Genomic DNA, 25316 nt, shown 5'->3' on the forward strand with positions numbered 1-25316 from the left:
TTAACTGGCGATAAGAGTCTCACAGATTTTAATGCCTGGGCTGGCTGGTTTTGAACCATGATCCTCAGATCTCAGCCTCCTGAGTTGCTAGGATTACAGGTGTGAGCCACTGCTTTCTGGATGACATCTGGGAGATTTTCATATTCTAGTAGCAACTGCAATGGGGATCATCTTTGTAGACAAGACCTGGTATTCAGCATTATTCAAGATTTGATAAACTGAGAGCCACAGACCAGGAATAAGCAATTAGCTTATTTCACTTATTTGGAGCATCGCTTCCTGTCTGGTATTCTATTATATTAAGTATTTGCTTTCTTCCATCATTCTTTAACAAGTAAACAGGAATTTTGCTTTCTTCAGTAAAACTTCTATAGCTACAATTCATCTCTCTTTGTTTTCTTAAAGATAAAAGCATGCTGATTTTGTCACCCATGTCAAAGATGTATTTAAATCCTGAAACTTTCATTAGATTTATTAAAGTAGCTCATTGCTACTTTTAACCCCGGGTGATAGGAAGAGGAACATTTTCTTTTTTACTGGGTCCCTTTGGCTCAGATCTGCTGATCCATGGGCTGTATAATGATGGTTGCCCTGAGTATGACCTCTTTTTTGTAATTCTTATAAAATCCATTCTCTAATGTGTGTGATACTTTTGTTCTAAGGACCTCAAAGGCTATCGTTCCATTTGGCCTCACAATATGTCTTTGATCTAGGACAGGAGCCAATGTAGAGTTCATCATTGCACAGATGAAGAAAAGTAAAAGACACAAAAGGGTCAGTCAAGTCACTTGAGCAGAGGTGACTGGTGTCAGCAGAGAGGCAGTAAAAGTCACCATCCCTATTCCAGCAGCCAGGGTACAGACAGCATCCAAATCGGCTGTCCAAGCAGATGTATGCAAAATTTCACTTAAAAACACAGCAAGTTTCACTCAATGAAGCCAGGAGAAAAACTACTTGTAACAAGCTGTAGTAGGTGTGTGTGTGGGGGGGCAGTTAGGGGATCAAAAGACATTCTCCTCTAGAGTTTCAAATAACAAGAATAACAATTGAACAACTTCTACACTCATTTTAGATTTTCTCTATTTTTCCATTTATTTTCTCCTTCCTTCCTTCTTTCCTTCCTTTCTTCCTTTTTCTTTCTTTTCTTCTTTCCCTCTTTCTTTCTTTCTTCTTTTCTTTAAGTGAGAAATAGAAACATTTAGCTGCAAACAGATTTGATGTAGGAACTTTCAATTGACTTCCGGATAGAACTATGAATTGTTCACTGCCTTCTTTGTTTTCTTAGAGGAGGATCAAAATAATAAAATGCAGCAGCAGCCACAGCAGCAAAGCAGCTGTTGTACTGGGTGGGGCCACAGAGCGGGAAAGAAGCGGGCCCTGCTGTCAGGACTGGAGTCTGCTTGCAAAGATAAGCAGGGGAACAAATGACAAGAGAACCTCATGAGAAGCTCTAACCACCACAAGAGTACCAGAGGGTATGCTCACTTGAAAAATGGCTCGTGGAAAAGTAGGTGAGAAGGTCAGGGGGCAGAAAATCTCTGGGACAATGAGATGTCTGGTAGTATTTCTTTAGCTGGGGAAGATCATGGAAGAGGATTTGGTAAGAAAGAGAGACTGAGCCTAGGAAAACTACATTGCAATGGAGATCAAGGAAAGATCCTTTCTTAATTCTATGGCATTCACTGGTGAGAATTTCCTTCTAGAGACCACCTAGAGTTCTTGCAGATGTCTCAATTCCATCCATGTCCAGGACTGGATCACTGCCTGGAGTATATGAGCATAACATCCTCTCGTGTGTGTGTGTGTGTGTGTGTGTGTGTGTGTGTGTGTGTGTGTGTGTGTGTGTGTGTGTGTGTGTGCAGGTCATGGGGCTTGAACTCAGGGCCTGGGTGCTGTCCCTTAGCTCTTCTTTTGCCTAAGATTAGCACTCTATCACAGCTCCACTTCTGCTTTTCCAATGATTATTGGGGTTGAGAGTCTCACGGTCTTTCCTGCCCTGGATGACTTTGCATCATGATCTTCAGCCTCCTGAGTAGTCAGGATTACAGGCAATAGTACCAACATCCCATATGAATCACTCTCTTTACAGCTGCATTCTACTACCTAGATACTCCACAAGCATTTCAAATCCATTTCCCAAATAGGTCTCCTTATACTGGACTTCCTGCCTCTGCCACCACCACAAATTCTCCATCATTTTGAGCATCAATCTCCAACCTCAAGCAGAAGCCAATATAATCACCTTCTTCTACCCCTATGTTTTCCTCAATATTCATATCCAAGTAGGCTGCAAACATTCACCCCTTAACTCTCACATTTGCTCATTTCCCTGTTCTCACTACTTCCCTCCAAGTCTCCAAGCTGTAACTGGCCACCCTGTCACTGTTTCCTTTCTCTTATAATTCACCTCCCAAACCTTAGCTCATGTGGCTGAGCTAAAATAAGATCTGAATCCATCACTTGACTGTGACTCTTCTACTTTCTGCCTCATTGGCTACAGAACTGAAGTTTGAACATTTCCCCAGCTGACAAGATGTTTATTGTGGCCTCCCCACATCTCCGCAGCTCTATCTCCTTCCATCCACGAGATCACAGAACATTAAGAAGATTTATAATTTCACAGGGTATGTGTTGTGCAGAATATAGAGTAAGAGTCCAAAATTGGTAGCTTATAGTACAATACCTACAGCAGTGATAATCACAGTGATGAACAATGATCCACACTCACTCAGAGTCAGACTGTGGTCTGGTGGATCAAAGAAATCACAGTCACTCATCTAAGGATTTGGGGGATGGCACTGATGAAATTAATCCCTGGGAACAGTAATTATAGTTACCAAAGAGATATAGATAGAAAAGGTATGGAAACCATTTGAGAAGCTGCTGTGATCATTAGAGTAACAGGAATTACTACAGAAGTAAAAGTTGAAAACAGAGGAGAAAACAAGAGGATGAGCATCGCTGAGACAGGAAAAGTCCATGAGACTCTTATGTCCAATTAACCACCAGAAAACTGGAATTGGCTCCATGGCTCAAGTAGTAGAGCACTGGTGTTGAGCCGAAGTGCTCAGGGACAGCACCCAGGCCCAGAGCTCAAGCCCCATTATACCAACCAAAAACAAAAGGAAAAAGAAAAATGAGGATGAGCAAAGTGAAGATAACGCCAAAGTTTCAATGAGTATAATAACTTTGATTAAAAGTTTGCATTTGGGAAAGGTGATAGACTGTTTTATTTAAGTAACTAAACCAAAATGAGGGTAAATTTTGTAACAGAGATGGGATCTAAGAACAGATGAACCCCTAAGAGGGAGTAAGAAGTAATAAGACACAATGCTATTAAACTGCTATTTAATTGTAACAGCTATATTAAAGCTGTTGCAAATGCTGCAGACAAAACAAAAGCATGAATAAAGGTGAAGATTTGGTAACAAATAAGGCTATTTATTGGGACAAGGACTCAAGGCAGGCTAGGTTGTGGACTACAGACTGTTGACAGATTGTGTCTCTTTTTTTCCTTTTTTTGTAATGAATAGAAGGGTTACAGTTACATTCGCCAGAAAGAAGGTGCATTACTTCACACACATTGATATCTAGATTATTTCTTTTTGGTGCCCAAACTGGGACTTGAACTCACGACATGGATGCTTTTTGATTCAAGGCTAACACTCTATCGTTTATACCACAGTTTCACTTCTGACTTTTTGGTGGTTAATTGGAGATCAGAGGCTCATGAACTTTCCTGCTGGGACTAACTTTGAGCCATGATCCTCAGATTTGAGCCTCCTGAGTAGCTAGGCTTATCAGCATGAGCCACTGGCATCACGCTTATTGACAGTAAAAAGGCAGAAAAAAAATGTAAGGGCTAGGAAAGTACAGAAAAGTTTTAGCTTAACAAGGAAATGATCTTACCCACTGAGCACATGTTCATTGTAAGCCACTTTCGTGCTGGATTCTGCTTGAAGCACAGGGAATATGCTAGTGTACAAGGCCCCATAGAAGTTTATGTTTCAGTGAAGGAGATAGACAAATGAAGAAACAAATACAGACGTGATGTGAGGGAGTGTTGATGCAAGGCACATGTGCAAGCTACTTAACGCTCAGTTCTAAAATGCTTGCAGAAGTCCCTTGACATATGTGGAAATGACTATTCCCCATCCAGTCAAGTCTGCACAAAAGGAAATGATGCATCATGTTTACACTACAAACTGCCACATAGGAGAGGGAATTTCTAAGGAACTGCTAAACTAAATAATGAAGCCCCAACATTATATGAATCTTGCAATTTGTTTTTCCATTTTGTTTCCTGTAAATAAACACAAACAAAAAGTCATCTTTCCTCTCTCAATGGACCTCCCACTTGCTCTCCTTTCTACCCATCTTTACCACTCTGTCATAACTGCATTTTGGGCAAAACAATCCAAGTGTACCATTTAAAAATAGCTTGCCAAAGCAATGACTTGATTGTTTGCTGTTTCTTTCAATATAATGAATCAGAAACCCAAGAATAATGTAGTTCACATAATTTCTTTAAAACAGGTTAATTTTTCATTATTCATTTTATTTGTTTTATTTCAAGTTTGCCAAAGGAAGATGGAAATTAGTAAATTTGGGGAGGAACTTTTCTATGCAATTTTTCCAAGGGCAAGAGTTTAAAAAGCATTCGGTAATCTATAACTCTAAATATTTTAAACATTGTAACTGAAAACTGTCACCAAAATATCTATCATTTTTTGACCACAGCCATTAAGTGAAATGAAAATATCCATGACATCTTGCTTTAGAAGACAAGATTAATAAACAATTTACATTTTTTTCAAAAATGGTAAATTTTTATAAAAGGTAACACTTTGGGAATCTCATCAGCCTAAAATAAGAATCTAAGAAAGACATAGTTTTTGGTGACCCATCAATTGCAAAAAGTTTTCCTGCTTTACAAACAGAACACCAGAGGTCTTCTCTTAATGCTCAGTTCCCTTTAGAAAACAGCAGTTTCAAAGAATGACTATCTTAGGGAACTATGATACACTATGGCTGTAATCTGGTTTTCAAGAACACAATAGATTCTCAGTAGCAAATGACTTAGAACAGACTTCTCCACAAGAAGCCTTCAGAGTAGAGTCCACACACATGCAAATAAATGAAGAAAAGGCAGGTAAGATTTTTGTAGCTTAAGAAATATAGAGCCAATTTGAATGGAGCAAAGAAGTTTATGACTCTGAATGGATTCTAAATCAAAAGACACAATCCATTCTGCATAATCTTATAAAGAATTAGGGAAAGATGTCACAGGCAACTTTGGGGCTAGATGTATGTATGCATAGCTCACGTACTAGAGTGTCTGTCTAGCAAGTATAGGGCCTTGAGTCTGAATTCCTGCACCACCACAATGCCCAAAAATAGAAAAGGAAAAGGAAAAGTTAAAAAGGTAATGATAACCTTGAGAAAATATTTTCTATTTAAAAATCGGTCCTAGTAGGTGTTGGCTCTTAAAGAAACACACACACTCTACAAATAGGAAATTTATTCCAGAAATAAGTCAATGAATATCAAAGAATTCTCTGCTGTGTGTGTGTGTCTGTGTGTGTGTGTGTGTGTGTGTATGTGTGTGTGTATAGCCAAGTTGTTCTTGACATATTCTTTTTTTTTGCCAGTCCTGGGCTTACGCTCAGAGCCTGAGCACTGTCCTTGGATTTTCTCAAGGCCAGAACTCTACCACTTGAGCCTCAGCACCACTTCTGGCTTTTTCTAAGTATGTGGTACCGAGGAATCGAACTCGGGTCTTTGTGCATGCTAGGCAAGCACTTTAACCAGTAGGCCAAACTCCCGGCCCCTAACAACACATTCTTTTTTTTTTTTTTTTTTTTGCCAGTCCTGGGCTTGAGCTCAGGGCCTGAGCCCTGTCCTTGGACTTTCTCAAGGCTAGAGCTCTACCACTTGAGCCTCAGCACCACTTCTGGCTTTTCTATATATGTGGTACCAAGGAATCGAACCCGGGTCTTCATGCATGCTAGGCAAGCACTTTAACCACCAGGCCAAACTCCCAGCCCTCTTGACATATTCTTAAGGAAGGATTTTATTTCTTCTTAGAGTGTTTAAGTTGTTCCTTAAATAAATTAGTAGGAAATTTAGTTGCATATTATATTAAAAATACAGGCATTCCCAGTTTTTATAGGTTATGGTTCTGTTTGGAAGCTTGCCAATCCTGTGTGACAGACAAGACAGGCTCCTAAGCCTTCCTCTTCCAAGACCAAGTTCAAAGTTCAATCAGATGCCTGCATTCCATGTCTCACTATGTCTTCTTGACAAAAATTAGACCTCATGGGGCTGGGAGTTTGGCCTAGTGGTAGAGCGTTTGTCTAGCAGGCACGAAGACTTGGGTTCGATTCCTCAATACCACATACAAAGAAAAAAGCCAGAAATGGTGTTGTAGCTCAAGTAGTAGAGCTCTAGCCTTGAGAAAGCTCAAGGACAGTGCTCAGGCCCTAAGTTCGAGCCCAGGACTGGCAAAAATAAAACATAAAAAATAAAAAAATAAAGAAATTAGACCTCACAATGAGATCCCTTGGGAGAGGGTCATTCACCCTAACCCTCTGTGAATCCACAGCAAAGACATTGGGTAGGGCAGTCAAGCAGTGGGATAGGGGGCACAGACCATAAGTACCAACAATGGGAACCACAGATTAGCCTCCTGCTCTCAGAACTGCACGTCTCAGAGTCCTCTAACAAGGAATAAAACCAATTAGATGGATGGTGGCCAGAGTTTGTGTGACAGGGAACATGACAGAAAATAGCAGAGTACATTTCCTGTAGTTTAGTTAAGTACTGTGTAACTGTTAAGTAATACGCCATGAAAATGTCAAATATATATACATATATATATATATATATACACAGATACTCACATATACCTCTACATCTGTATATATTCTGGTTTCAACACAGAGCACATTTCTTTGAATACCTGTGTCCCCTTAAACACCTGCTGCAATCCTCACCCCCAATATGATGGTATTAGGTGATCCAGTCTTTGAGGGGTGATTAAGTCCTGAGTTTGGAGTTTCCAGGAGTGGAAATGGGGCCCTGAGGAAACAGAACTAGAAGGCTTTCTCTCCCTCCTTCTGTCATATGAGGATATAATAAGAAGCTGGCAGTCTGTCACTCTGAAGAGTATCTTCACCAGAATCTAACTGGTCTCCTGAATTGAGTCTTCTGGCCCCCAGACTGAGTGAGAAATTTTTGTTGTTAATAAACTGCCAAGTCTATAGTATTTTGCTATAGCAGCCTAAGCTAAACAGGCTGGAATCTCTTTTATTTACTGTTTAAGTATGTCTGACTGATAAAGTCATCTGAAAAGATAATAAAAAGGCAAGCTTAGGTCAGGCCAGTTTATATTCACCAATTCTACAGGATGCTGCAATCCCATCTCACTCTTATTTCAGTCATAAAGATACCTAGGTCATTGAGGAGAATGTTTTAAGTTCCAGCTACATCCTTCTACAGCTACTTTCTCTCAAGGATATAAATCTTATTAGCCTTTATGTTTAGAAAATATGTATTTATATTTAGAATAAATCTTTTTATATGTGATTATTGTGTTTGAGGCTACATAAATGCCCACGAATGTGTAAGTAAGAAGAAACTAGTTGTACTTTTTGTTGTTGTTATTGTTATTGCTGATCCTGGGCTTGAACTCGGGGCCTGAGCACTGTTCCTGAACTTCTTTGCCACAGCTCCGTTTCTACCTTTTTTTTTATTTTTGGGGGGGCGGGTGGGAGGATTGTAAAGGAGAAAAGAGGAGGCTGAGACCTCAAGATCATAGTTCAAAGCCAGCCCTGGCAGAAAAGTCCCCATGGGACCCTTATCTCCAATTAACATTCAAAAACTGGAAGTGGTGCTGTGGCTCAAGTGGTAGAGCACTAGCCCTGAGCATAAAGAGGGTCAGAGACAGTACTCAGGCCCGAATTCAAGCCCCACAATCCCCTACCCCCAAAAAGAGTTATGGCATAGACAATTATTAGATAAGGGCCACAGAGACCAATGAGACACTGATTCCTGAAGCTGGGTTAGGAATCTACAGATAGAAGAAACCACTGAATGGGTGAAATATTCAGGGAGCAACACCAAAAGAAATTGGTGGTGGATTAAATGCGGTGAGCAGAAAGGATAATGTTCTGGTAGTTTGTGGCTAGCTCACTGCAAAGCAGCATCAAGCATGGAGAAATGTCAGGACGCTAGGGTTAGACATGTGGGAATTTGAGGTGCCTTTGGGGTATCTAAGTGCAATGCCAATGCAATTCAGAATTCAAAGAGATATTTAGGTTGGAGATAAAATTTATAGATTCATAGATGATTCTCCTTTTGAAAGTTCATTGAAATATGGAAAAAGAATGAAGACTTTAAAGCCAGAAAAGCAGGGGAAGTTAACTTAGCCCTCATCCCTTCGTGATGGTGTAGTCATGAGCAAGGGGCTAACTCAGCCAGGATGCTGTGGCTCATCTTGCAGGCATATGTGGAAGAGCCTAGAAAGAGAGCTGGTTCTCAGTAAAGTCAGCTTCTTACAGCTAATTTTGAGTGAGAGTCAGAATGCCTGGAGGACTGTCACCACTGAGTGCTGGTCCTTTTCTCATTGTCTCTGATTCTGCTCCTCTGAGATGTGAACAAGTGTCCACATTTCTTTTGTGGTACTGGAGTACTGACATATCCAATGCTTAAAAAAAGCCATCTGAGGTTGAGAATATATATATACATATATAATACATAGGTATACATATATACACACATCTATACATATACATGTATGCACATATACATCACAAGGTTTACATTCAAAATGTCTTTTATGTGCGCCCATACTGGAGCTTGAATTTAGGGCTAGAGTACTGTCCTTTAGCTTTTCATTCAAGGTTGGAATATTGCCACTTGAGCCATACTTCCACTTTTGGCCCTTTACTAGTTAATTGGAGACAAGAACTCCCATGAGTTCTTACTGCTGGGTTCAACTTTAGTGATTCTCAGAGCTCAGCCTATTGAGCCACTAAGATTTCAGGTGTGAACCACCAGTGCCAGTAACAAAATGTCTTAATTCTAAATAATATTTGTTTATAATAAGATAGGTGCTTTTGGAACCCAGTTTTTTTTAACAGTTTTAGAATGTGTTTGTGCTAGACAAGTTCTACTCATCTGTTCTTTATTGTCCGTCTCTCTTCCTCTATGTGTGTGTGTGTGCGTGTGTGTGTGTGTGTGTGTGTGTTGGTGTGTGTACATGTACATGGTACAGGGAAGCAAATCCAGGTTCTCCCAAATGCTAGGTAAGTTCTGATTTTTTTAAGTGAATGGAAGAAATTGCTCTTTAAACAGAGATAGGACTTCATGCGTAATCATGTCAGAATCTATTCATTTAAACGATGTTTACTCCTTCATCATTCTAAGGCAGCTTTCATTGCTACCACTTAATGGTCTTCATAGCTGAATAGAGTGAGCCATCTCAACAGTAGGCCACTTCATCTTGGTAGTATTTACTTACTCATTTTTTAAAACAATTACTAAGCACCAGTCATTTGAAAATCATGACCATGTCCCTGACCAGGTGCTGGTGACTCATGCCTGTGATCTTACCTGCTAGGAGGCTAAGATCTGAAGCTGAGGCTTGGAACCAGCCAGTGTAAACAAATTCACTCTGATCCCCAAGTAACCAGCAAAAAGCTGAAGTGAAGGTGGCTTAAATAGTAGAATGTAAACCATGAGTGTCAAAGCCCAGCAAGAGGGAGAAAGCCCAACATGAGTTCAAGCCCAAAACAATAAAAAAAACAGAACAAATTTTGTATTTAGATTATTCTTTCTGCTAAAGAAGAGAGGTTATTAAAAAATCTAAGCATGTTCATTTTAGAAAAGTTAGAACTGGGCCCATTGATGCACAACCACAATCTCTGTACTTCAGAGACTAAGGTGAGATGACTGAGAGTATGAGCTCAGCCTGGTTACACAGAGGTCCAGGCCATCTTGGGTTATGTATCAAGATCTGATGTCACTCACTCAACCAACCAACCAACCAATCAATAAATTACTGAGGTTAGAATAGTCATGAAAAAGAATCACTATAAACTATTGAAACTGGAGTTCTATCATAGTGCACAACATTTCTAAAATGGTTCCAAAAACTCTATAATCATTAAAATTATTAGGAAACATTCCATGATTTTGAAGAGCAGCATCCACTTGAATCCATAAACTGTACTGTACACATTTAAGAAGCCCTCACTATTTACCAGGTGCTATATGAACTGCCAAGAATACAAGTATAAATAAAACATGATACCTAACCTTTTCACCTCACAAGCACTTCTAAGCACCTATCTTTCTTCCTCAAAGAGGTCATGGTGCTCCTTTTCAATTGTTGCCACTAGTTTTGTTTCCCTGCCTTATTATCAAATATTAGGACCAAGAAAGTAGCCATGATAACAATGATCCTAATTTTCAAAAAGAAAGAATAAAGGTAGGAGTTAATGTTTAGAAATCATGTTGTGGCATGTTCGATTCACTACCTCTCTTCTGCCAATCTGCCTAAGAAGCCAGCCTTTGTTTTTTTCTGTTGGTCATTGGGTCTCGAACTCAGGAACTGGCTGCTGTCCCTGAGCATTTTGCTCAAATCTAGTGTTCTACCACTTTGAGCCACAGCACCACTTCTGGTTTTCTGATGGTTAATTAGATGTACAAGTGTCATGGACTCTCCTGCTTGGGCTGGCTTTGACTACAGTCCTCAGATCTCAGCCTCTTGGGTAGCTAGTATTAAGAGGCAAGAGCTACCAGTGCCCAGCCAAGGAACAATTTTTATGTTTAGGTATAACTTTATCCTCCTCTCCAAATACCTCACTCAGCATTACTAAATACAGAAGGCTTAAATATCACCTTTTCCCCTTACAAAATAGATGAACTTTCAGCAGCCTCATCTCTCAACTTTAGTTCCAAGTCAAGGCAATTATACTCTATGGATTCCCAACACCTGTAATCTGAATCTCTACCTGACCCTCTACAGAAAAACAGGCACATCCATTTTTAGAGTGGAAGCAGTACTAAACATTCAGTGTTTTATATTTCATTGTAATCTCAATTGATTTTCTAAAAATATTAAAGAAAGTGAATCACGAGAACACACTGTTCGCCCATTATGTAAGCTGCCCCAAACATACTGCATATGCATTGTTTACCAGCCCCATAAACAATACTTGCTTCAGAGACAACGCACAGTTCCTGAGGCTGTGCATTCCAGGGTGAGTTTAACTTAGTGACAATATCAAGCCACTGCCAGCTAATGAAGAAGCAACCATGTCTCAATTGATAACCTAATTTGGGTAGAATTTGTGTGTTTTTCTGAGAGATTATCTTTTTTTTCTTACAGTTTTCATGAAGTTATGCCCAAAAAGATAAAATAGAGAATAAACTGTACCAAAATAATCAAGGCTATTTGCCCTGGCCTATTTTATTTTTTTTATACTTTTGAAAGGACTTGGCTAAATAAACCTCTTCATCAATCTCAGCCAATTGTTTATGATAGTGTTTCCCAAATTTCCTCAGTAAAGTAAGCTTAAAGTTGATTTGTTAAACAGTAAAGCAAACTAAATAATACAAAGTACTCAATTTTCCTGGCATGTAGAAGAAATATCTCCTGCCCCATAGATAAGATCACAAATGAACATTGAGCTACATAATGTACAGTTCTAACTGGACAGCTTCTAAAGAAATAAAAGACTCTTTCCAACACCAGTCAATGTACTTGATACAAAGAGAAAATGTTTGGGGACAAATACATTTAGACCTTGGATGTTTTACAGAGTAACTCTAATGAAGGCCATAGCTATATTTACACACACACACACACACACACACACACACCAGCATTTTTCTAGGATATTAAATGTTATTCTGAATCATTACTTCACAGAATTCTAAGCAAAATGCAAATTCAAATGTATGCATATGTATGACTTTACTGGCTAGAAGACAGGACCGTTTTTAGCTTCTGGCTTTATTTACAGGGAAGAGAAGTACAGAAACCAGCATGCATTGGTGTTTCGATTGAAACAAGTCCTTCTCTTCAAGTCCTAGTTGGCAAAAAGTATTAATCATGAATCTGCTGATGTACATAAGCAAATAGAATCACAAGGAATAGATAAGAATGGACAAACATTTTCTGCATAATGATATTTACTTGGGAAGGAAAACTTTAAAACATAAATACTAAACTGTTCCATTTAAAAGCAGGTACTTATACTCTAAGAATTAGTAGGAAACTAACTTTTCTGCAACAGCTATGATTTTTAAAAGTGAAAAACTTATCTTTATCATAAACCCTGGTACAACCTTAAATATGAATCTCCTCAATTAGCTATATTAGTTCTGGCTCATCATACCATCCTCACGAGTATAAGCAGGTAGTTCACCCTACATTTCCATTTTTTATCCCAAAAAGAAATGCATCTCTAAATAAGTTAATATGCACATTCGCATTCTTTATCAGAAGGAAACATATGTCAACCTTAATACAAGTGGTGGGACCAGTTAGCAATATTTAAGATCTATTATATCCCTATCATCACTCTTCCAAACATTAAAAAAATAACTACTTTTCTGTACCTAGGAAGCAGAAATAGAAAGAAAAGAGGGTTCTTAAGGAAAAAAACTCGGTTGATGCATTGAGTCTCCTTGCACAGCATCTACTGAAATTTTTACTCCATACCTGTTTAAAAAGAACTGGGCTGTTTTCTCTTTCTCAAGGTATACAATTCCATAAAGCAGACCAGCCAATTTCTAGGATCATAGTCTAGCTAGGATATGATCCATTTGGGGGAATATATACATCATTATCAAACAAGAGAAGGTAGGCAACTATTAGCATGGGACACAGATGACACGGGTCTATTGTCTACAGAGTGAAACAAAATCTTTTCTTTGTGTGGTGAACTTCTGAAAGGAAACAACAGGCTCCTGTCCTGGCTTCACAGGACACACCTTTTACAGGCAAATTCTCATGTGCTGGGAATTTACATGGTGAAATGCTGTCTACGTTTTGCAGCATATGTTCTGCTTCTGAGTGATTTCATTCATCTCCATTAATTCAACAGCTGTTTGGAGGATGCTTACTATATGCAAACTACAAAACTAAAGAAAAAGTAAGGTGTGAGTTCACTGTTAGTCAATAAACATGACTGAGAATATTCTTGTCCTGACTATTTTCTAGTAAAATAGAAACACTAAAGAATATAGGCACTAAGCTAAAGTACAGTTGGAATTTTCTTACCCAGATAAATGATGAAATGGTAAATAAGGTAAATAAAGGTAGACTGGATAATCAGCTAAATCTCTTAATTGATACTGGGTAAAAAGTTTTCCTTTTGGGGCCCGGAGTTTGGCCTAGTGGTAGAGTGCTTGCCTAGCATGCACGAAGACCCGGGTTCGATTCCTCGGTACCACATGCATAGAAAAAAAGCTGGAAGTGGTGCTGAGGCTCAAGTGGTAGAGCTCTAGCCTTGAGAGAGTCCAAGGACAGGGCTCAGGCCCTGAGCTCAAGCCCAGGACTGGCCAAAAAAAAAAAAGTTTTCCTTTCCTTACAGGAAATGGCACCATCATATTAGAAACACCTTGGTAAGGATTTATAGAATGTGAAAGCTGGCTCCGAAACATACTTTCTCATGAACCGTTTGTTTTATATGGGAACAACTTTGGACCCGGAGATGATGTGATCTGTCACACATGTGCTAGAACTAGAACCCAGGTGACCAAACAGCATGCTGAGCTGTCTCTGGTGCACAACAGGATTCGTATGTCCTCATTGCTAGAAGTGGGACATGAGCAGCAAATACAAAGGAATGAACTAGCCACCAGAAAAAAAAAAAAAGAGTTTACTCTTGGAAACTGCAGCAAATTTGATGTGCCAACATGGAAATTGCCATCACTTGTCTAAGACTTGGTTTCCTCATCTGTAAAATGTGATCACTAATTCATCATGGGACTATACAAACCATAACAAATGGAGAAACTCTCCAGCCAGAAGGTAATGCAAGCACAGAGCTAACACTATATGACAACAAACCTGCTAGAACTCTTAATGTTAACCATTTGCTACTTTAATAAGTAAGTCCCTGAATCTGTGAGATTCCCCTCCCCCCTTGAAATACGAATTGTCATCTCTGTCCTTCCTCTCTCAAAAATGTCTAGAACTCAAGAACACTGCAAGGCATTTAAAAACTCCAAGGCATGGATACAAATGTAAGGTGTTATTACCTGGTCCTTCTAGTCTTCTTAATTTGGGGGGGGGGCAAAATGGAATGTGGTTTTCATCATTCATCTCTCTTCAATTTTCCATCCCAAGTAAGACTTCATCACCCATCAAGCCCAGCCTCATCACCTTTCTCAACAGTGCTCCGAGAGTCTCCCCTGCTGAACAAAACCCACCATTGCCCTTAGCTCGGAGGAGAATCATGCATGACACTTGTGACTCAACCTCCCGCCTGGGCGGACTTGGCTGGGGGAAGGTTTTTGTTTGTTTGTTTTCTCAAGGGCTCCTTTCAGCTGGGAAGCCTCTAACAAAAGCTTCCTTGAGCACTATTTACTCTATCACACTGGAGTCCTAATGAAACCAATGCTTTGACTTGTTTTTTTTCTTCGCTCAGGACAAATGCAACACCCTTTAGCCTCTCCATTGAACAAGAACGAAGTCTGGGGATGAATGAGCTTCTTCAGAGGGACCAAAGGGGTTCTCCGGACGGAAGCTCAGGAGTCCTGATTTGGGGGTGGGGGAGCATTTCCTCTCAGGAAAGGAACATATTCTTAATCGCCCTGTCCCTTAAAGGGTCATTTGTTTTAGATCTAGAGGGCTGACAAAGTCATCCAGACATAGTGAGTTAGGGGAAGCTACCACATGTTCCCTTTCAAAAAGCATCTGTGTCCTTGTTCACAGCCTTGATTTCAATAGCTGAGATGATACACACACACACACACACACACACACACACACACACACACACACACACACACACATATTCATCAGCCTATCCAAACAACTTCTCTGGATCAGGTTTCTACCCAGCCACACCGGGCACCAGAGACAGGCAAGCTGGTGGAGGTGGGGTAAGGGGGGGGTGTGGGGAGGGGATAAGAAATGACAACCCGCTCCTCTGCATGGATGAGAGATAAGCAGACATTTGTTGCCTTCCGCTCTGCCCTCTCCTGGCACCAGCATGGCAAATCAAACCCAGGCGTACCCCCTTCCCACGGCCCCCATCACACACACACACACACACCCCAGACGCCGCCCCAGATGTCACAGCGTCACGCTGACCTGCAGGGACAGAGCGGGGACCTGCGGAAGTCCCCCGCCGCAGCCCCAAGTCGGCCCTAACCAGGCTGCACCTGTTCTATCCAGCACCAGCGCCGGGAAGGACCAGAGAACCCCCATTTGCAAGCTCCCCCCCTACCCCGCCCGCCCCCAGAGGCGCCTAACAAGTTAGCGGCTATTTAATGCCAAGGCGAGATTGGAGAGTAAGGGAGGGGGGTGGGTTGGAGGGGGGGGGAAGAGACCTCTCTTTCCGCTGAGAAACTCTGTGGGTTTCCCCCGACTCGGGGTGGGGGGGGCTTCTGTTGAAGTGAGCCGGTGTGATCGCGGCGTGTCGTGGAGACCCCGTGATCGGAGTGGCGAGCCCGCGGGGGGGGGCGCAGCCGTGGCTTCCAGGATCCACTTCGTGGTGACCACGGGGGCCCCCCTCCACGTCACCCCCAGCACAGCGCGGACGGGCAAAGTGGCAGAGCGAGAGGGAGAGAGAGAGCGAGCGCGTCCGATCCTCCGGGGAGACTCAGCCTCCCCAGCACAGCGTCTTAAAGGGTCTCGGCGCGTCGGGGGGCGCCGCGGGCCGGGGCGCGCAGGAAACTCACCTCACCCAGGCCGTCTCCGGGAGCCTCGGCGGTCGAGACCAGTTGCGCCACAGCCCTGCAAGTTGTCGGGATGTTGTGGCTTCTCCGGGACGCAGAGCCCCAGCGAGTGAGCCGTCCGCCTCGAGGGGCGGGGCCGGGGGCAGCGCCGGGGGGCGGCGGGCAGGTGCCGGGGGAGGGGAGGGGATTGAGGGGAGGGGAGGAGGGGGGGAGAGAGCCGAGCCTTCGCCTGGCCAAACTCACCCCGGACGCGCCTCGGCGGGGGCGCGCGGCTGCGAGTGTGCAGTGCGCGCGCGCCGCGCCTGCTGTGTGTGTGTGTGTGTGTGTGTGTGTGTGTCTGTCTGTGTCTGTATGTCGGTCCGTGTCCCAGCTTTCTCCTTCCTTTCCCAGTCCTCTGGCCACCGAAGCTCTGAGACGCTTCCACCTCCAGACGCAGCCTTGGTGATCTGAGTTCGAGGACGCACAGGCCGGGGAGCAGCGGCGCTGCGGATCCTCCCCCTCCGCTCCACACGCCTTCCCCGAGGTCCGGGCGCGGGTCTTCTCCCCTCTCCCCCGGCACCGCGCGCGCCTGGAGTGGGAGGCGGGCGCAGGGAGAGAGCGAGCCGGCGAGCCAGGCGGCTGCACGGCGGCCGCCGCGGCTCCGGGAGGCTGCAGGCCCCGCCCGCCGGCCGCCCCGTTACCCCCCCCCCCCCGCTTCGCCCGCCCCTCGCGTCTCTCCACCCCCTCGCTCCAGCCCCGCTCGCCCTGCAGGGAAACCAGACCGGTTTGCAGCAACGGCGGCGGCGGCCGCAGTCGGGGATGGCTGATCCGAGATCGAGCGTTGGGGACCCGGCGTGCCCAACCGTGGAGAGCCGGGGCCACAGGGCCCTCTAGATCTGGCCGACCCACAGGACTCGCCAAAGGGCGAGGCTGCTCGGGGGCCACCCGTAGGTGTCCTGAAGCCCTGCGAAACAGGTTTGTGTGTCCCGGACAGGGTGTCCCTCTTCCGCAGGCCACGGAACGGGGCCACGCCTGATTGTCTGCCCGCCGGACGCTGCTGGGCCGCGCCAAGTCAGCACTTAAACACCTGCATGGGTCCCCCCCCCACCTACTCCCCACTCCACCAGGAAGGGATTGACCGGAACTGTAGGGCCAAGAAGAAAAAAAGAAGTGTCCTAGTGGGAGAAGAGGGATGCATATTCTATTGACAGCGTGGAGTGAGCTGGGAACTCATCCCACCTGAGGTCAGTCTACCAGAATAAAAAAAAAAGGATAGGTGTCAGGTCTGAGGGCTTCCTGGAGTTGAATTCAGCTCTTGATCTGCAAGATAAATTCATTGAAGAGGAACTGAAAGGTAGCAGATCTTCCCAGTCCAGTCGAAACCAGTGGTATTTTCAGCCCCCTTCTTTCCTTCCAATTTTTCCTTCTTTAACACAACAAAAATATCAACACAGATGTTAAAGGGGTGTTGTGTTGCGTTTCGCATTTCTTGATCCTTGTCCCATAACCCCCGACTGTTCGGAGCAAAATGAATTAAGATGCACTTCCTTTAGATCCCGCTTTTCAAATTTGAAATCTCTTGGTAACACTCATGCCTGACCCCCTGCTCTCTCCATCTGCAGTGAATATATACTGACTTAATTATCTACCTGGAAGGGATCACAGTAACTTCCTAATGACCAAACTATCCTTTTGAGGGCGGGGAGGTGAAGCTTTATTGAAGTAAAATTAACAAAACAAGTAGCTATTATTGTTTGGCTAGTTTTCCAGTTTATTCTTTCAAGTAAAGGAAGGCATTTAGGTAATCATTGGCTTAGAACCCCCTAGAATGTGATTTTTATCCTTGCATGCTAGACTCTTCAGGGATTGGAGTAGGAGCATACATCAACTCCAGCTTTCTGAGGAGGAAACTAAGGCTTAAAGGAGGAAACTAAGGCTTAAGGACATTCCAGAACTGCAGACCAGAACACAGTTCCCTTGACTCTCAATTCCTGAACAAGAAAAACTGCAGAAACATTGGGTTTTCAAAGCTCATGATGAAGCCGATAGAGGGGGTGCTAGAGAACTGGAACAGATCAGAGAACCATAGGGCTGATGGGTATGAATCACAACATAGGGGGCAGCATTTCACCACTCTCACAGCCTGGCTGGGACCTGGGAGGGGGCAATTCCAGTCTCCTCTTCCTTGCTCCTCAAACTTCTGCTCTGAAATTCAAGGAATCAAAAATGAATTTGCTTCCCAGAGAGGCCATGCAAGTAAAAGTGGAAAGTCAGTTCCAGTAAAACAGATACAGCCCAACCTAAACAAAATCATAGTGGATCAGAAGTGTTTACACACCCTACTCATGAAAGCCACGTACATATGAACCTCCATGCAGCACTCCTTTCTCCTCAGAAGCTGGCCTTGACCCAGATGCAAGCAAGAGCTTTCCAGGGGGAAATCACAAAGCAGACTATCCACTGGTTATTTAGAGAGCTAACTCTATGAAACAGGATTCGAAGAAACTCTACAAAGCTTTGGGATTTCCTCATCAGTGTGCATAGGTGAATGGGAAATCATGTAGCTTAACACCCAAATTTCCTCCTAATTCTTCCTCTGACTCTATAAGTAGGAATTTGGGGAGGTTATCCTCGACTAGAAATAAAACAACAGCACCAAAGGTATTAGTAATAATGAGTTGACCAGAACATTAAAAACCTATTTAAAAAGCAGAAAACATTCACCTAATTATTTTCACTCCAAATGTATTTTTTTTGCTGTTGATTGTGTGTCTTGTCCAATATCTTAAGGTTGGTATTTGATTCTTAATATGAGAATTGTGTGTCTTAGCCCAATATCTTAAAATTAACATTTAATTCTATTCTTCATATGAGAAACCTGCATGGTTTGCTTGTAGCAGATTTGATCATTTTGATGGTCCACAATTATTAACCTCCTTTACCCACCACTTTCCCCTCTGGCTTTTACAGTCCTCTCTCACACTAGGCTCGACCATCTGGTCAGTGGAATGATAACAGATTTGACATGATTGAAGTCTTGAAGAAAAAAAATATTGTGTATTTAGGCATTTACTCTTAGAATTCTATATCACCAGGACAATCAAGCTTGCTGCAGGGTAAAAGGCCCAGTGGAACAAACGAAAGCCATCAGAGCCAAGGCCATTCTGGCCCTAGTTGTAGAAAGACACTCCATAGGTCCAGTGAAATAATAACCCAGGCTTGGTCCAGATCAATAGACAGTGGTCATGACAAATAATAAATGCTTTCTGTTAGTCAGGCACTGGTGGCACATGCCTGTAATACTAGCTACTCAGGAAGCTGAGATCTGAGGCTCGAGGTTCAAAGCCAGCAGGGGCAGGAAAGTCTGTGAGACTCTTATCTTCAGCAGTTAATCACTAGAAAATCAGAAGTGGGGCTATTAAAGTTGGTAGCATGTTAGCCTTAAGTGAAACAGCTCAAGGTGCCCAGGCCCTGAGTTCAAGGCCGATGATAGACAAATTAAAAAAGAAAGAAAGAAAAATGCTTGTTGCTACAAGCCACTGCTTCAGTTATCTGTATAACAGATACCACATCTGTGTACCATAACAGTCCCAAACTTAGTAATCCTTAAGCACCAGCCATTTACTATTTCTCCTGATTTTGTGGGTCAACTAAGCTCAGATAAGCATGCAGCTGGCAGCTGGGCAGAGCTGGAAGATACTAGAAGGTATCACTCACATAAGACATCTCAGTCCTCTCACACTATAGCCTTTCTATGTACCTAGATTGTGCTTCTTAATAGCAAGGTGTCATACCTCAGAGATACCTGGCTTCTAAGAGAAAGGGACTATAAATGGCCATTTCTCTTAAGGTCTGAGCTTGGGAGCTGGGTCAAGATAAGTCACAAGGCCCACTCAATTCAATAACAGGGGTAAAGGAGATGGGGAGGCAGGCAAATACAGTCAAATTTAATGACTATGTGAAAATGGAGCTAAGGAGATTCAAGGTATGGATGCCATTGGAAAAGACTGGCGGTGGTGGGGGGGATGGAAAGAGTAGGGAAATAGACTTTGCCTTTTCTTTTGAGTAGCAGTAAGTATGCAACAAGAATAGAAGTCCTGAATGGAAACAGGAAAGAGATTGTATCATTCATTAGCTTTTAAGGTGCTTTGTTGAACTGCATTAGTTAACCAATACAATAGGAATACATCCTGACTTACCTGCCATCTTACCATTTTGTGTTGAAATTACCATGGTTGTCCCTGTGTAATCCTGATCGGTTTCTTCCCTTGTAGCTTCCCTCAATAGTGCAATCAAGACCATTCTGTAGCCAGGCACTGGTGACTCACACCTGTAACCCTAGCTACTCAGGAGGCTGTGATCTGAGAATCAATGCTCAAAGCTAGCCCAGGCAGTAAAATCTGTAAAACTCTCCAATAATTTACCAAAAACTATGGAAGTGGCACTGTGGTTTCAAGTGGTAGAGTGCTAGTGTTAACTAAAGAAGCTCAGGGATAGCACCTAGGCCCTGCATTCAAGCCCTCATAACTCACCACACACACACACATACACACACACACACACACACACACACACACACACACACACACACGTGTTATAGGAAGCTTTCAACCAGACCTGGTGTTATTGGTTGCAGAAATGTGCTTGATGTCTTGGAGATTAGCTTGAGATAAATCAAATACATCAGCCTAGCTGAAATTATTTTCATCCAATAATTAGCACATTGTGCAATCCTGAATCTGCCACCTCTTTCTCCAGTCTCATGGCATGTTAAGACAAATTCTCAAACTTGAGGAGTTGGTTACTTCAAGACAGATATATTCTTCACTATGGGGCTTTCATTTAGTTACAAATTTCTGGACCTTGTTTCTGTGAAATGAGGCAGGTTGAATTTTTGTAAGTTACGGATGCACTTTCTGCATTTTGCCTAGAGTTGCTTCAAGAGAATAAGAAATGCCATTAATATTCAGAAAAGGCTACCAGAGGGAATTTAAGGAATGCTAGCAAGCTTTGGTATTTCCTTCCACCTGTGCATCTGTCATGTATTCCCCAGTGAAACTAAGAATCCAAACCAAATGCTAGCATTGTATCCATTTACATCAAACTGTAGAAAGGGGAGTCTGGATTCTTTGGCATGTCATCTTCTAGAAGTGTCCATTTTAAGCAGGTAAAAAAACTTAAATATAACCAGGTGTTGATGGCTCATGCCTGTAATTTTAGCTACTCAGAAAGCTGAGATCTGATGATTGAGATCTGAAGCCAGCCCAATTAACCACTCAACAAGTCAGAAATGGAGTTGTGGCTCAAGTGGCAGAACATTAACCAGGAACTGAACCCAACTAAATCAAACCAAATCAAACCAAAAACTTAGGGACAGTGCCCTGAATTCAAGCTCCAGGACAAGCAACCAGAAAGAACACACACACACACACACACACACACACACACACACAAACACACACACACACACTCATGCACACACAGTTTAAAATGAAAATTTTTTTATAATTTTTTATTGTAATTAATAAAAGGGTTACATGATATTTGCCAGATAGAAGGTGCATTAATTCACATACATTGATACCCTTTCACATGTCTTGGTACCCATTACCCTCCCCCTACTCCCCATCTTGGTTTCCCCCCCTTCCCTATCCAATTTCAAATAACCAAATACAATTAAATTCAATATATCAGATAACAAAGTGAGATACTGTAACAATATGAGATACCCAAGAGAGAGCAAAGGAGATGAAAGATAACATAGTAGATTAAGGACAACAATCATTCATTATATGGCTTTTGTTTCAGTATCCTGGAGGTCCTTTCAATTAGCTTCATACTATATGGCCTTATGTATCAAGGTTTTGCTCTATTGCAGATCTCTTCTAGTAGAGCCCAAGGTTTCTACTGGTTATGACAAATGAGGGAAACCACTGAGCCTAATTTCCTTTGAGTCTGGCTTACTTCACTTAATATGATTTTTTCTAAGTCTTTCCATTTCCTAACAAATGGGTTGATGTCATTCTTTCTGACAGCAGCATAGAATTCCATTGTGTACAAATACCACAACTTGTTGATCCACTCATCAACAGAGGGACATCTAGGTTGGTTCCATATCTTTGCTATGGTGAATAATGCTGCAATGAACATTGTTGTGCTAGTGGATTTAGTATGCCCTAGATTTTGGATGGTTGGGTAAATGCCAAGTAGTGGAATTGCTGGGTCATAGGGAAGCTCTATGTTTTGCCTTTTGAGGCACTGCCATACTGCTTTCCATAGTGGTTGAACGAGTTTGCACTCCCACCAACAGTGTAGTAGTGATCCCTCCTGGCCACATCCCCTCCAGCATCTGTTATTATTCGTTTTCCTGATCCTGGCCATTCTAATTGGAGTGAGGTGGAATCTTAGAGTTGTTTTGATTTGCATTTCTTTTATGACCAGAGATGTTGAGCATTTCTTCATGTGTCTATAGGCCATTTTTGTAAAAATGAAATGTTTATCCTTTATCCTTTCTTTTTTTTTTGGTTGGTCATGGGGCTTGAACTCTGGGCCTGAGCACTGTCCATGAGCTCTTCAGTTCAAGGCTACTCTACCACTTGAGCCAAAATGCCATTTCTGCTTTTCTGGTGGTTAATTGGAGCTAAGATTCTCAGGAACTTTAGTGCCCAGGCTGGCTTTGAACCTCGATTCTCAGATCTCAACCTCCTGAGTAGCTATGATTACAGGCATGAGCCACTGGTACCAGGATAAATGTTTACCCCTTATATAACTTGATTCTTTAATTTCAGAAGGTTAGCTTATGCTAGGGAACTGGTGTTATTTAATCTCAAAGTTGCTTTTAAAATTAGTAAAATCTTGAAACATCATGCCCATTTCTCTTTCTTCTCTTCCCTTCTTTATTTTGTGTTGGTCCTCCTTTCCCTCCTCCCTCCCTCCCTCTTTTCTCCCTCTCCCCATCCCTTCCTGTCTCCTCTCCCTACTTCCTTCGTTTCTTCATTAATAGCCTTGCTTTCTTCCCTTTTCTTTTCATGTTTTCTTTTTCTTTCCTTCTTTATTTTCCGCCCTTTCCCTGTCTTAATCCTATTCATCCTATTCATCATTGTTTCTCTTTTTCTCTCAGGATTGGAAAGAGCTTTGAATGAGGAATCCTACGCCTGTCCATTCACTTTAATGCTGTCCCTGCAGCAGGGAAGTCTGGATTCCTTCCTGGAACTCACCTGCATGGTAAAGGTGAGAGGCACACTGGGACAAGTTCCCTCAGGAACTCCATGTTCTGAGATCCTTCACTCTCGTCTGCTAATGCATTCAATGGCAAAGTCTGAAGGTTTGAGCACTAAGATTCAAGCTCATTTAGAAGAGGCATGCCTTGGGCTGGGAGTTTGACCTAGTGGTTAAAGTGCTTGCCTAGCATGAGCAAAGACCCGGGTTCGATTCCTTGGTACCACATACATACAAAAAAGCTGGAAGTGGTGCTGAGGCTCAAGTGGTAGAGCTCTAGCCTTGAGAAAGGCCAAGGACAGTGCTCAGGCCCTGAGCTCAAGCCCAGGACTGGCAAAAAACAAAAAACAAACAACAACAAAAAAAAAGAAGAGGCATGCCTCAGTTGGGCAGGTGGCTCATGCCTGTAATCCTCCCAGCTACTCAGGAGGCTGAGATCTGAAGGTCAAGGTTCAAAGCCAGCCTGGGCACAAAAGGACCTGAAACTCTTGTGTCCAACTAACCTCTAGAAAGTGGGGCTTGGCTCAAGGGTAGGGTGGTAGCCTTGAGCTGAAAAGCTTAGGGACAGCTCCCAGGATGATAAGGCTGTATAGGATGAGGCTAAATGAAAGGATCTCCAGGATGTGGAAACAAGAGCTTTAGATTATGTGATTGCTGTTCTTAATGTACTATGTACCTTTGTTGTCCTATAGTTATTCTCATATTGTTACAGTATCTGACTTTGTTGCCTGGCATATTATATATACATGTTTATTTGTTTATTTGAAACAGGAAAAGGAAGTGGGGGAAACAAGATGATTGGGAAGGGTGGGAAGAGAGAAATGGAGACAAAAGCATGGAAGGGGGTGTCAATGTGTGAGAAGTGATATACCCTCTGTCTGGATGTAACTGTGACCCCTCTATACTTACATTAAAAAAGATATTTAATAAATAAATAAATAAACGAGCCACACCTCTATGATTCACAGTACCTCAGTATTTTTTTCTTATTTTATTTTTCTCCTAGCTGCAAGCTCTGTTTAACTCATACTTCTTTGCCCAGAGGTCAGTGTTATCCTGACTCTTCAAAAATCATGGATGTATACATTCTTTTGCCAGAAACAATACAAAATTAAAGGCCAGTATTAGCAAGCATACAAATGAAATCCTAAAGTAGTTCTCCCAAATACGTGATGGATAGCTCATTAAAGAAACTTGGGAAAGAATTAGGAAAGGTTTTCCTAGCAAACTGATATCAAAATACAAAATTTACATGCATTACATGTATTGTAATTATGAAAAATACGTGCAAGAATAATTCTTAAAAGAGGCTCATTTAAATGTTCAATTACTCATATTAGGGTAAGGGCACTAAAATTTTTGTTTTAAACTTGTTGTTAGAGTATAAGAAAGAGTCTTCTGAAAATTACTGTCATAATTTCCACTTGCCTGTACCATCCATATTCTATTGAATTCAGTCACCCCTTTTTCCTTTCAATGTATTTTTTTCCCTTAGTACAAAAAACTCACATGTATCTATCTTTTCTGGGTAAATGTTCACTTTACCAAAAGCTACCAAAAACAACATGTAGAAAATTATGGTTAATTTGAGAGCAAACAAGAAATGAGGAAAGAAATAAGGGGAAAATTTGAGCTCTCTAGGCTAACACAGAGAACCAAGTTACATTTCCGAAAGCATCCTAAAGATCCTTGACACGTTTATAAGTTTCTGTACTCAGACTAAACTTGAGTTTTAAGGCCTTGATAAGGGAGAAAGGAGCCATCTTTTGTTGGAAACAGATCTGAATGCTTGAAATGTAAGGAGTCAGAATGGTGTCTGCTGTGTTTCTCTAGACACATTGAAAAATCCATTACAGCTCTTATACCTGAGGAGCAGCGTGGTCAATTGCCTTCAAGTCACAAAAGTCAGCTATGGAGCCAGGATACAGATCTAAGGCTGTTATTTTATTCTTGGAGCAAGAGCAGATCAACAGAATGTGCACCATAATAGTGAAGCTTAGGTTTTTCATGTGCTTCATTCTGAAATGTGAAGTTATTCATTTTCTGCTTCACTATCTATCTATATATAATATATATTTAAATTCTCAACAATGGTAAAAATATTTGTCATCAAATTGGTCAAAATAAAAAGATAATAGGTTGGAAGTAAATAAATCAGGAAATACATTTGTTCCTTTTTATCTGTAAAAATGGACTCT

The 25316-nt window shown here is 42.1% G+C and overlaps 1 protein-coding gene across 4 annotated transcripts in view; it reads right to left on the reverse strand.

Moving 5' to 3' along the window:
* The window catches only part of Pip5k1b (phosphatidylinositol-4-phosphate 5-kinase type 1 beta), a 226747-nt gene extending 210433 nt beyond the window's left edge, over positions 1–16314 (reverse strand). For 3 of the 4 annotated variants that reach the window (XM_090329679.1, XM_090329680.1, XM_090329681.1), the window contains exon 1: positions 15925–16314. The gene's annotated coding sequence lies outside the window, so the exon portion shown is untranslated. Of the gene's footprint in view, positions 1–14277; positions 14431–15924 lie in introns of all 4 variants that reach the window. The other variant, XM_090329683.1, reaches the window with a different exon arrangement.
* Positions 16315–25316: the final 9002 nt, after the last annotated feature.

This window comes from Megascapheus bottae, chromosome 3 (assembly GCF_031878675.1).
Source record: "Megascapheus bottae isolate mThoBot1 chromosome 3, mThoBot2.hap1, whole genome shotgun sequence".
Lineage (NCBI taxonomy): Eukaryota > Metazoa > Chordata > Mammalia > Rodentia > Geomyidae > Megascapheus > Megascapheus bottae.